Below are 13707 nucleotides of genomic sequence, written 5' to 3' on the forward strand. Positions count from 1 at the left end.
AGAAAGGCCTTCCTGGACACTTTCTCAAATACATCTGATGCTATTGGCCTACATAGGTGGTACTTTGGCCAGAATCTATTATCCTTCAGGAAATTTATTTACTTCTAACAGAACAAAATGGAACATACATCCAGGGCCTGAGGGCATCTACTTAGCAGATAATCATAGCAATAAAAATTAATCTCTCCCTTTAGCAACCTTGGACTGTAAAGGAAATGGTGTGAACAATGTCTCTCAAGGCTGCCAGACCAAAAGGATGAGTCTTGTCCATTGTAGAAAGAATACCCCCCCGTCTGGATGTCTGTTTTTTATTAGGAATCCTATATTTTTCTTATGTGAATTTGGTAACCAATAACGAACTCCCTGGCTATTAAACCAACTTCTTATCCCCCATCCTGCACCTAGGCCTGCTGCGAATGGGTGTGCCTCTCCTCGTGGCCCAAGCCTGCTGCCTACCCCAGCTCCGAACATTTGTTCTAGAGCACCTTCAAGCACTTTCCTGATGCCGTTTTGAACTCGTGACCTTGGCTGGCATGTGCATGGTGAAGAACAGAGAGAAAATCCTACTCCCAGCTGCCTCTGGCGGGGCTGGTTCTGTCATCCTCTGGTTCACGTAGGATGGATGCTTCGTGAGTCCAGCTTGGCAAGCCCCGTGGCCTTCCTACGTGAGCAGGACTCGAGCTAGTCATGCTTTTGGCTTGCTCTATGCCGTTCGCTGAAGGGGTTCCTCAGTAAGTCTCAGAACCCCATGTGGACCCCAAAACCTGATAACCACAAAAAGGTCTCAAATTAATTTCCTTTCTATTTCCTTCAGGTCAGTCCGGGGGCCTCTCATGTGTACAAAGGCTCTTGGTAACTTCTCCTGTTGGGCTCTCAGAGACCTGAACAATTTTCATGTTGTTTCCTTCACCTGGAACAATCTTTCCTAGCTCTTCATCCCATGGCTGGATCCTTCTTTTCCTTTAGGACTCAGTTTCTTCTGAGAGGCTTTCTCTGATTAAGCTGCCACCATGCTGTTTGCAATTTTCTATTAGAGCACTGTGTTCCTATTCTTTGAACCACTTAGCACAGTTAGTTATGATGCATATGTCTACTTGTTTACGGCCTTTCTCTCCAAATAGAGAGTAAACCACCAAGTCTCTGTTATCCCTTGCATTACGTCTAGCACTTAGCACACAGTAGGTTGTCAATAAATATGTACTTACTGAGCAGATCAATGAGGCAACTGTCAGACCCTGAAAATGACCAAAACCCTACTTTAGCTTTCCCAGGGAAGTTCAGAAAACAACTCTGCCTCTCTCCCCCTAAATTAGGAGAATAGAGAGAAGAGTGAGCATAAGAGGGAATAGCAAGATATTTCCAGCAAGACTTTCATTACTGTCCAAGAAAAATACTGGTAGGCTAAGCTAACACCCTTGTGCCCAGACATGTCTGCCCCTACCAGCCAACTTGTGAACATTTCCCACTCTGCCTGGCTGGGCAACTTGTGCCAGAAGCCCCTGTCTCCCTTTATGGTTAACTCTGAGAGTTGACTAAAGAATTGTTGGCACCTCATTTATCCCCTGGCATCCTCACAGCAAGAATTAATCATCCCCATGAGACTTGTTTTTGTGCTCGATTGATTTTGATAGTTCTGGTGCCTTCAGCGAGGGCAGCCCTCTGCATAGAGCTTGTGGAGGGCCAGGATGTTTCCCTGTCCTGCTACCCAAGTCACCAAGCAGTGACGTCAATTCAGTTCCTTTTGGTTCCATTCAACCCAGTCCAACCTTTACTGAACTCCTACAATGTTGATAAATACTGGTTAATGAAGCTAAACCACGGGAGGGACTTCTTCCAACAGGTGGCGGTGGGATGGGCTGGTTCTCGTTGGGAACCTCTAGGTGCTACATCACTCTCTATGTCTCTGGATTTTTTTTTTTTTTTTTTAAGATTTTATTTACTTGAGAGAAAGAATGAGAGAGAGAGAGCATGAGAGGGGGGAAGGTCAGAGGGAGAAGCAGACTCCCTGCTGAGCAGGGAGCCCGATGCGGGACTCGATCCCGGGACTCCGGGATCATGACCTGAGCCAAAGGCAGTTGCTTAACCAACTGAGCTACCCAGGCACCCCTAGGTCTCTGGATCTTGACGGGAGGAGCATCACTGTGATGGCTTGTTCACTGCAGCTTCCACAGTGACTGTTTCTGTCAGGACATCACCCAAAGAAGGTCATTTGAACCAATGGTCACTTGAATCTTTTTAGTGTCCCTTTCTTCCCCATTTCACTCTTACTTCTTGTCTCCAACCCTGATACTTTCTTTCCTTCCCTTCCTTCTCTGTAAGGCGCACATGGACACATTCAGGGATATCAGTCGCCACTGGGGCTCTGGGATCATGGTAGAATCTGTCCCGAGTCAGAGAGGCTACCTCAACACCTCACTCAGTATTTCCTTTATTATAATCACTTCAAGTTATTCCTTTTATTATAAGTTTACTGTAATTTCTTTCAAAAGCCTTAGTAGGGCACATTCTATGGGCCAGGTACTCTAAACCTTGCTTTCAAAGTAACTCACAATGCGTTGAAGAAAATAGATGCTTAAGCAAGTAAACATAAAGCAAAGCAAGCTCTCACGTTTCTGTTCTACCCATATATATGTATGTGTGCATACAATGTTTTATGGGGGTTGTTGTCAGACCCTGAAAGTGACCAACTCCCCAAATTAGTTCTTCTTGTTATATTTCTGACTGGTATGAATTTATTAATTCTTTACATTAAGGGTTACAAATTCAATTGCCTACATAACTCAGGTTATGAAATAACTGGGTCAAAAATGAAATAAGCTGCAGGACTATGGTGTATTGGATAGAACCTGCCCAGTCTAAGGGGGGTCAGTGGCTTACCCAAAGTTGTCTGATTATTGCTACTCAAAATGAAAAACCACTATTGCCATATCTTTTGATTGTTCAGGGGTGACATGGTAACCCAGATTTCTCATGTGACATTTTCCGACGTTTAAATCATGCCATTGGAAAAAGAAAATCCAGCCTGGCTCTGAATGTAGTTCATAGTCACCAATTTGTAAGACTGGTTTGCACCAGAAATGCTGACTTATTTATGAAAATTTTAGCTCAACTGGGAATCATGTGGGCTAATTTCTAGGGTTTTTAGACACCACTTATCAATTCATCTCTTGAGGCCTGCCGTCCTCAGCTGCCATGTGTCACTGTCTATTTTCAGGTGATCCACTGTCCTCCAAAAGATTCACCTGACTTGTTGCCATTCATGTGATGGGGCCTCATGAGATGCCTCCACAAATCACTGAGTCCTGTCATTGCTTTGAGTTGTTCTGGTTTTCGTTTTCTCTTCGTTTCTCTCTGCCTTTTGGTGAATTCTGCTGTAGGATCTCCTTTTCTTCACATTTCCTCCACTCTCCTTACCTCCTGGCAGAGATTGATTAGCTGTGGATGAAAACTGTTTATTCTTCCTGGGCACATGACTGGGTTTCTGGATTCCTGGGTCCCTTTCCCTGTCTTCCCTGCAGTTAGGGGAGACCATGTGACTGTGTGACCAGTGACACTTGCACGAACTAACCCAAAGTACCTCCTGCAGGGAGCGCTGCTCCCTGCTCCAACTTGCCTTTCCTCATCCAGTGGCTCCATGCAGATAACCACGGCAGCCTAAAGAGCTGAGCATTGACTATGACCGGGCCACAAGGTGGAAGAGTCTTCAATCCTTGCATGAATACTTGGGGGAGAGCTGCCTGCTGCTTAGAACCTCTTGCTTTCTACTTGGCACGAGTGAGAATTTAACTGCTGCTATGCTTGAGTCGTTATCTGTTAGGTATGTGCTAGCAACTATTAGATGCCTTCTAGATTGTAAGCAGCACGATATCAGAGAGACTGCTGTATTGGTCTTTTCCTAGCTGTATTCCCAGAACCCTAGCACAGGGGCAGACCCACCAGTGGGGCTCAGTAAATGCTTCTGGAATGAACGAACGAATGAACGAATGAATGTCTCCATACAACTTTAGAGCTGGTAGGGACTGAGGCATCATATGTCCCAGTCATCATTTTATCACAAAGAAAGAAATGAAGGCTCACAGAGAAGAAGTGACTTGTCCAAGGTCAAAAAACTAGTTAATTCCAGAACAAGGATCAGCAAGCAAGGAGCCTCAGTCTGTTATCTTTCACCATCCATATTTCCCTCCATGGTAACCGTAATTATACCAGCAATTGCTAAAAAAAGAAAGGAATGATTTCATGTCCTAACTTCTAACCTATTTTCTCGACAAGAATGAGTTGTGTAGGCATACAGTTCACGTGTGAGATATGCTGTGAGTGGGCCAGACTGCTTTGCTGGGGCTTCATGGGAAACTCCTTTGTAAATCCCATAGCAGGAAACACCTGTAACTGTCATCTGATCTATACCTTACAGAGTTAGGGAAGCCATCCTACAAGTGGACTTGAATGGGGTTTTACGGAAAGGGTTGGATCTGATATGAGGGATAAAGTAGGATGCTGTGTATACCAAAGCTCAGAGTCAGCAAAGACTGCTACGTACGTACGTACAGCTGCAGTAGTCTTAGCAAGACCGAGGCCCAGTCTGACCTAAGGGCTGTTGGCAACTTGGCTAGAAAAAAGGCAGATGGATAACAAGACTCAAAGATTATATTTGAGAGTGGGTACTTCTATCTCTTTTATTTGAATGGAAGTAATAGGCAGACATACATATCAACTCCATCTAAACAATACCCATTTCATTAAATGTTTATGTAGAACACCTTTCCCCACACATACACAGACTTATCCCAACCTAACCACTGAAAAACTGTAAGTTTTCCACAAAGACCTCTGAAAACGCAGCTCTTTGATTGGATGGCTGAAAAATAAAGACTCTTCTGGGGCCACTACTCTTTGTTTCTGGTTTTACAGATCCATAATTCTGTAACCTATGTCTTTTAACTATCTTTTGAAAGCAGGCATATCTTGAGAGGTCCTAGTTGTCACATTAACCCTCACTATGGCATTGACCGTGTCTGCCATGAAACCTGTCTGGATGGGCAGGTAGCTCTAAGTGATGGAAGCAACATTCATATTCATTCAATTCTTGAGCGGGGTTGGGATGAGCTGGGACTCCATGCAATAAATGCATTGCCAACTTCAAGGACTTAAGGTGGGGAAATACGTGTTTTTCCTAAAAGGTACTTTGTGCTTACAATTTATTCCCTTGAGGGTACAGTGACTATTTTTGATCGGCCGATGCTAGAGAAGGGATCAATTCTAAACCTTCAGAGACGAGGGATATATCTTCTCTAGTCTATCCATGTTCAGCGTGTTTGGGGCCAAGATGAGACTGGTTTTAATGGATTGGCATTTTAGCCGCAGTGTGGTAAGGCACAAATCCCTGTGTCTCTGGTTACGGCTTGTCCCAAGTCAAGGACCACAGTCCAGGAAGTTAGAGGATAGTGTCACCTCCAGAGAGGCCTGCTTAGGACAGCATGGGCAAGGACACTGAAATTGGCGCCAATCCAGCTATCACACATGGTTGTTTGACTCTTGAAACTGAATCAAATGTGGAGCCCAGCACTGGCCCCTGAGAGTCTGAGGGCCTGAGTTAAGGGGAAGCCTGCTCTGTCCCCTCCCTTGGAGGACTGCTCTCATAGGTCCCCTTAAGCACAACGTTTGTCGAGCTAAGTGCATAAAAAGGTAGCTTGCCAGATCCTCAGAACGTGTAGGACTTTCCCAGGAGGAGCACCTGAAAAGGTCAACATGGTTGAACTTGGGGAGAGAAGTACAAAAGGAGAAGCAGGTGTATGCAATGCTGTGGAAATATTTTCAGTGGCCAATTGCTCTGTGCTTATATATATCATGTCACACGTCCACAAGGGAAGCTACCTACAGGTAGCTTCAAACCATGAATGTTTGTCTCGTTCTACTCTGAGGCTAAGGTAGGGTAGGGAGGACAGAGGAGTGAAGTAGAGAATTTCAGAATTCTGGAAATCGTGTTTTTAAGGTTGTTTTTCATATCTGATTTTTTAACAAGTTGCATAGCAAGTTAACAGATTGCAGAAAAGGAAAGGGGAAACCCCTCTTATCGAAGCTATGTCATTGTGGTATTTCACAACTTTGTATTTCTGCAGTCTCAGGGCTCTTTCAACGACAGTCTTCTCTCTAAGGATGAGACAAAAACTGCTTCTCCCTACACCTTTCCGAGTTGCCCCATAGTTTTCACACACTCCCCACCCTTCTCCCTCAAACACTGCAGCACTGCAAGATCAGGCAATGACCTTTTCACACTCTCGAGTCCTGCTGGTCATTTTGCAATTACCAATGTAATAGATAGAATCTGCGTCAAGATCTCTTTTGAGCCTTCCTGTTAAACAGGTTGAGCTTTGTGCAACTGTTTAGCTGTTCTTTTGAACTGGCAACATTCAGTATTTATAAGGAGGCACCTGCAATTATTTTCACCTTATCTAATTTCAAAGTCTGATCTTTTAAGAAAAGAATCACAGTGAGACACTGGGGAGGGTATGTGCTCTGGTAAGCGCTGTGAATTGTGCAAGACTGTTGAATCTCAGATCTGTACCTCTGAAACAAATAATGCAATATATGTTAAGAAAAAAAAAAGAAGAAGAAGAAGGTGGCAGGAGGGGAAGAATGAAGCAGGGGAAATCGGAGGGGTAGACGAACCATGACAGACGATGGACTCTGAAAAACAAACTGAGGGTTCTAGAGGGGAGGGGGATGGGAAGATGGGTTAGCCTGGTGATGGGTATTGAGGAGGGCACATTCTGCATGGAGCACTGGGTGTTATGCACAAACAATGAATCATGGAACCCTACATCTAAAACTAATGATACAATGTATGGGGATTAACATAAGAATAAAAGAAAAAAAAGAAAAAAAGAAAAGAATCACAGTGAATCAAAGCGCATTCTCCCACCCTTCCCCCATGCCCAAGCACTTCAGACTTCCCGGAGTAATCCACATGTGAGCAAGGACCAAGCTTGAGAAGGTGGAGCCCAAAGGGAAAAAAGGGTTTGTGAGAGTTATGAGGAGATGGAGGGAGGGTTTTATTTTTAATTAGGGGCTTATTTAGAATGGAAATCTGTATGTAATCCGAACTGCTGCGTGCACGCTGGTGGACACTAAATGAGCGAACAATGGGAACCTCTGTTGGAACTTTATCTGAACTTCAACTCTGTTTTCCATACCTCAGTTGTCCAGGTAACTATACTGTCGAATGCTGTGACTTACCTGTAAGGGAGTTCTCAGACCAAGGGAAGGGAAATTGTATCCAGCCCCCTGTTGATGGTGATGTGCGGAGGGAGAGTGAGAGAGAATGAATCCCTGTTGCAAACTGAAATGCCTTTGTCCCCCTGTATTAAAGGCCTGTTTCCAAATCTGGGGCAAGTACCTAGAATTTTCCTTTCTCTTTTTCTGCCGGAAACAGACAAATCTTTTCCCCGTGCACCTTCTGACAGCTTCTAGGGGAGCAGTTAAACATTTAGGCTTGGAAATGCTGCTTCTGCCCTCCACAGCAGTAAGCGACACTTGGTAGCCATGTCATAAACCCATGTAAACATACTTTCTTTTCTATTTTCCAAGTTCACATCACTTTCTTGACCTACTTTTTATACAATAAGACTGGAACCAAGAAAGTACTTTGCCTCATCAGGTGGGGGTTTTACCTGCCTTGTCCTGACTTTTCTCTGTATCAGTATCTCTTGGCAGAGGTATTTCCATTAGGAACTGCTGTCCTGGGGCTGGGGATCAAAGCACCCCGCCACCTAGCAATAATGGATGAGGTAAGGGGAGCAGAGAGAACAACTCATTGATTCAGGGTTTGGGGGAGAACGATAAACATAGAGCTGTGCTGTGCTCAAATCCAGTCCTTTTGCCTGATGTCATTCTCCCTTTTGAAATAGCTGAGTTCTTTTGAAATAATACAGCATGTGGGGAGAGAGCACGATAAGACATCATCCAAGAGAATCCATCAGTGTGCAGAAAATATGTGAGAAGGATTAAAAAGTAAAACTTCAGGATTGTTATTCTGAGTTTCTTAAACAATTTTCTTCTAAGCAGCTTTAGGAAACATTCATGAGTGAATTTGATCTATTTCTTTCTTGAAGATCTGAGAGGAAATTTAGTATGAGATCCAGTAAGGAGGGGGTGCCCTTCTCTTGAGGAAGGAGGTAAATAAGAAGACAGCCTTTGATGTAGTATAGGAACGGCATCAGTGAGATGGGGAGGAGAAAAGGAGAGAAGTGGAATTTTCAAAGAAGAAACCAAGACTCAACATGCTTTTAAAAATTACTTAGAAAGTTTATAAAAAATATTTTTATTTAATAACTTATGTCAGTGACTGGGGCCCATTAACTTATGATAAGTAGAATTAAGGGTAGTAAAAAAAAAAAAGTGTTGGAGGAAAAAAAAAATACCACCACCACTTGGGAAGGAGGGGAAGATTGTGAACACATTCACCCATTAACAAAATTTTCTGCTTATGAAATTAAAAAAATTTCTCACATTATTACTCTCTCTGCACGACTCAAAAACGATTATTGTTCCTTGTGGTATGTAGGAAAGGTGGGTCTGGAAAAGGGACTCCAGATGTAAAATTCAGATTGTCTTGGCAGGTAATACAACCAAAGGCATTTATTCTCCACAGTTTTCCAAGCCGCTTGCCTGGAAGGATACACCTGACGGGAGGCAGATGCAAAGCATGAGGGGAGAGGAGTAATAGAACCCAGGCTGGCTTTTTGAGAGAAAGAACAGTCTTTTAGAGTCCCGTTTGGGCATGCAGCTGTGCCCACCAAAGAGGGAATTTCAGGAAGACAGAGGTGAAAAGTGAATCCTGGGCGTTTTGGCATGGGAATACATCCTCAGGAACAAAGCAGATGTATCTTGTTGGATTTGGGGTTATGACATTGGTTTTACTCAGATTATGAAACAGAATTTCATGGATCAATGCCTCATTCTGAGGCATTAACAAAATAATTCAACAGTTTAAATAGTGTAAGTAGAGGTTTATATTTTCACATATTCATCAGTCATTCTACAATGTTTATAAACCTAATAATGTTTGGAGGCTGGGAGCCAGTGGGGTAGAGAAACTTAGATTTCACTTTTGAATAATGTTTTTGCCTTATTATAATCTATTCAAGTCTTTCAAGGCCCTTTAACAGTTTCCTTCAAAATCTGGACACTTATGTCTATGGCTTCTTGGTTGTATTATGATCACTAAGAGCTGTTCATTTTATTTATTTATTTATTTATTTATTTTTACATTTTTTATTTTATTATGTTAATCACCATACATTACATCATTAGTTTTTGATGTAGTGTTCAATGATTCGTTGTTTGTGTATAACACCCAGTGCTCCATGCAGAACGTGCCCTCTTTAATACCTATCACCAGGCTAACCCATCCCACCACCCTCTTCCCCTCTAGAACCCTCAGTTTGTTTCTCAGAGTCCATAGTCTCTCATGGTTTATCTCCCCTTCTGATCTCCCCCCTTTCATTTTTCCCTTCCTACTATCTTCTACTTCTTCTTCTTGTTTTTTTTTTTTAACTATAATGTATTATTTTTTTCAGAGCTACAGGTCTGTGATTCATCAGTCTTACACAATTCACAGCGCTCACCATAGCACATACCCTCCCCAATGTCTATCACCCAGCCACCCCATCCCTCCCACTCCCCACCACTCCAGCAACCCTCAGTTTGTTTCCTGAAATTAAGAATTCCTCATATCAGTGAGATCATATGATACATATCTTTCTCTGACTGACTTATTTCGCTCAGCATAATACCCTCCAATTCCATCCATGTCGTTGCAAAATGCAAGATTTCATTCCTTTTGATGGCTGCATAATATTCCATTGTATATCTATACCACATCTTCCTTATCCATTCATCTGTCGATGGACATCTTGGCTCTTTCCACAGTTTGGCTATTGTGGAAATTGCTGCTATAAACATTGGGGTGCACGTACCCCTTCAGATCCCTACATTTGTATCTTTGGGGTAGGGTAAATATCCAATAGAGCTATTCATTTTAGTAAGAGCTTATGCTAACTCTTAGAGAGAGAAAAAGAATGAGACCAAAGAAGAGATCTTTATCTGCAGTCAGACCCAGGGCAGTACCTGGGAATTTGTAATCAACAAACTGAACTGTTTGGAACTGAAGGCTAAAGATGGCTCTACAAACAATTACCATAGTCAATATTAACTGAGTATTTATTATGCAATTGGTGCTAAGTGTATTCCTATCACGAAGGTTAATGTTTATGTGCCGACTTGACTAGGCTAAGGGATATCCAGATAGCTGGTAAAACATTATTTCTGGGTTTGTCTGTGAGGGTGTTTTGGGAAGAGATTATCATTTGAGTCAGTAGGACTGAGTAAAAAAGATCCACCCTCACCAATGTGGGGTGGCATCACCCAATCCATTGATTCTCTCTCTCTTTTTGAGCATTTCCTTGGACATGGAAAACTCCTGGTTCTTGGGCCTTCAGCCTCAGACTAGGAGTTATACCATCTGATTCCCCTGATTCTCCGGCCTTCAGACAGGGACTGAATTATACCACCAGCTTTCCTGGTTCACCAGCTTACAGACCACATATTGTAGATGTCTCGGCCTCCATAATCACATGAGTCTATTCCCATAATAAATCTCCTCTTTTGTATCTGTCCATATACTATTAGTTCTGTTGCTCTAGAGAACCCTGACTAATACACATATATCATCTCTTTTATTTTTTATTTTTTTAAAGACGATGTATTTATTTACATAGAGAGAAAATGCGTAAACACACCTGCATGAGTTGGGGGGAAAAAGCAAGAGGGGAGGGTGCGGGAGGGGAAAAGAATCTCAAGCAGACTCCCCACTGAGCACCGAGGTCAGCACGGGGCTCGATCTCACAACCCTGACATCATGACCCGAGCTGAAACCAAGAGTCAGACTCCTTAACCAACTGAGCCAACCGGGCGACCCTCAATTTTATTTGAATTGAAAGTCAGTGAGAGTTTACTTTTGCCTTTTAAGAAGAGATATCGCTAGACCCACCCTTTGGTTGTTAATTCCTGAGAAAAGTTTCATTACTATAACCCTCATTGACCAATAAATGGCCCAGGGACACTCTTGGAAGCCTACCTCTACTCTTCACAAAGGGATTCCCTTGAGTCTTTGATCAGAGAATTCCTCAAGGAATGGGAGAGAACCTGAAGTCAGGAATCGTTTCCTTGTGATGTTTCTAAAGAGATACACTGGTTAAAAAAGCCAGTGTGTGGAACAGTTGTTTTCCAACTTAATAATCATAATAAAAATAAAATTAATTTTTGAGCTTCTCTTAAGTTCCCCACACTTTACTTATAATATCCCTCAATTTTACACAATTTCTGTAAGGTATATGGTATTATTGCCATTTCATGTATAAAGAAGCACAAACGTATAGAAGTTAGGAAATTTGCCTAAGACCACACAGCTAGTTTGCCTCCAAAGCTTTTTCCTAGTCTAAGACACTCATTGCAACATGTTCAGAATGGTCTCGCACACACTCACACACACACACACACACGTGCACGCGTGTACATGGTCTCTCTTGGATTTAATAGTCATGTTCACATCATGAGTAACTGGCACACATCATGAGTTCCTACAGCACTGGACATGGGTCTGATGCTTTGTCCTAAATGACACCCCCAGAATCTAGGTTGAGAGGTACTGTTTCTATATAGTAGCAGAGGAATGCAGGAACCCACCAACTCAGAACAAAGAGAGGGGACCTGCCGAATTGCAATAGAAAGCAGTGCACAATACCTCGTCTCCTTACATCTCTAAAGCAGCGGGTACAACTCATTCCGAAAAAGCAAGGCATATCATCAAAGACATAAAAAAAAAACTTTTCTTTTCTCTCTGGGACAATTTGTAAGTATACTCAGGTTATACAAACACCACCGTGATCAAAATTGAGCTCCTCAAAGTAGTAAAGATCCATTCCCTGCTATAGACATGGGCAGTATGGAGTAGCAGCTTTGTGTATTCCTGAGGTGACTTACATAAGAGACAGACAAGCTTAAGGTTCATCCGTGGTTAGGGAAAGGGGTTTAGAAGGGGTTTCTCATTACCTGTGCTCCATTTAGGCAGGGTTATGTCCCTCTCCACAGACCATGCCAGGCTACAGTAACTTTTTGTAATTTAAGTGGTTTGTGTTTACAAATCTCTTGGGTGACTGCATCTTTCACCTTCCAGCTATCTTTTTGTGTATAGCCCAAGACTCCTTAAATCAGCTCTTCTATCAGATGTTCAGTTAACATTTATGCATATGTCTTCCTCCCACGGCAAATGCAGCTGCCTTTCTGGTATCTTCTCAAAGACTAGACAAGAGACGACAGACAGGAGTAGATTCCAGTGAGAGAGACACAGAAACAGCCTGATTAGCGCTTTTCCCATGGAAGGGATTGGGGTCAGAGGTAGGGTAGATCCTCGAACTCTGCCGTGCTGGGGGCTCTGTGATCCTATGGGAAATCCCAAGAGCTCTATTTTAGATGAATGAGTCACTTGGAACCCTGTTTTTGGTGCTGGGAATCCCGACTTGGCAGGAAGTTAGTAAATATGCAGGCATGTTCCTAAGTGTCCATCTATGATTGAGCCCCTGGTGAGTTCTTCCCTAAGTTTGTGTCACACAAGCCAAAAATAAGCTAAAGAATCATGTCACAAACTATGTGAAAAATGTTCTGGAGAAAGCATTGCATTTTTCACTCCTAAATTCAAATGGCACCAAATTTCTGTCTTAGCTTTGGCCCCCCTGCTGAATCCCTTGCTTCAGGGTTTGGGTGTCTCTGGCATGATCTTCAGAGAGATAGGTCAGAGGTTGTCTTAGCAATCAGGGGTTCTGTGTTTGTTTACATTGTGTAGTCTGTCAATGCAGAAGACAAAATTGTCCGTATCCTTTCTTAGTGATCTGACATAATATACATTCAAGTGTTTAGTATTAGCCATCTTTCTCCATAGTCAGTGTCTGGAGGAGTTCCTTCTTTTCCCTATTATGGTCCCGTTGACCAACGTTAACTGGTGCTTCACTCTGAGCAGAGATCCTGTGAGGCATGAGTTGGAGGCTCTCAGATTGACTTTGGTTTTCCACTGTTCTGACTTATTGAGATACAGTTAATGACTGCTTTTGTTAAACCAATATGTGAAAGTCCCCAGTTGTGGATCCCATTGGTCTTTCTTCTAAAACGATTATGGAAGGAACTGAAAATCAAATAAAAGAGATATTAGAGTCACTGAATTTAGGGGAAAAAAAACAGCATAAGCTCTGTGCTGGGGTTGAGGATACAAAAATGAACAAGCTATGTCCCCACTTTCATAAAGATCATAGTCTGCATGAGGCAGCATTGTGGGTCGAGCCATATAAATAAAAAATTAAACCCAGGATAAAGGAATAAGCCTCAAAATAGAAGTATGGTTAGCTGAAATGGGGGTCAATTATGCTGGATGAGGGGAGATTTGGGGAAGACCAAGAGGTGACCAAGAGGTGGGATTTTAAAAGATAAATAGGGCCTGACCAGACACATAATATAATGAAAGCGCATTTCTGGCAGAGGGAAGAACATGAACAAAGGCACATATGACATGGCTGGAATCTTCAGAGAAATGAGAACGCTCAAATGTCACAAACAGCATGAGGTGTACAGGGAATAGGTGGAGATAACAAAGTCAGTGAG

General features: G+C 42.7%; 1 long non-coding RNA gene across 5 annotated transcripts in view; it reads left to right on the plus strand.

Moving 5' to 3' along the window:
• The window catches only part of LOC135361589 (uncharacterized), a 178371-nt gene that overhangs the window by 35224 nt on the left and 129440 nt on the right, over positions 1-13707 (plus strand). For 3 of the 5 annotated variants that reach the window (XR_010405069.1, XR_010405068.1, XR_010405065.1), the window contains exon 3: positions 406-731. This is a non-coding gene — a long non-coding RNA (uncharacterized LOC135361589). Of the gene's footprint in view, positions 1-405; positions 2601-13707 lie in introns of those variants that run through there. The other 2 variants (XR_010405067.1, XR_010405066.1) reach the window with 2 other exon arrangements.

Source organism: Mirounga angustirostris, unplaced genomic scaffold, assembly GCF_029215605.1.
Source record: "Mirounga angustirostris isolate CCGP_5_RB_7025 unplaced genomic scaffold, mMirAng1.0.hap1 SCAF_9, whole genome shotgun sequence".
Lineage (NCBI taxonomy): Eukaryota > Metazoa > Chordata > Mammalia > Carnivora > Phocidae > Mirounga > Mirounga angustirostris.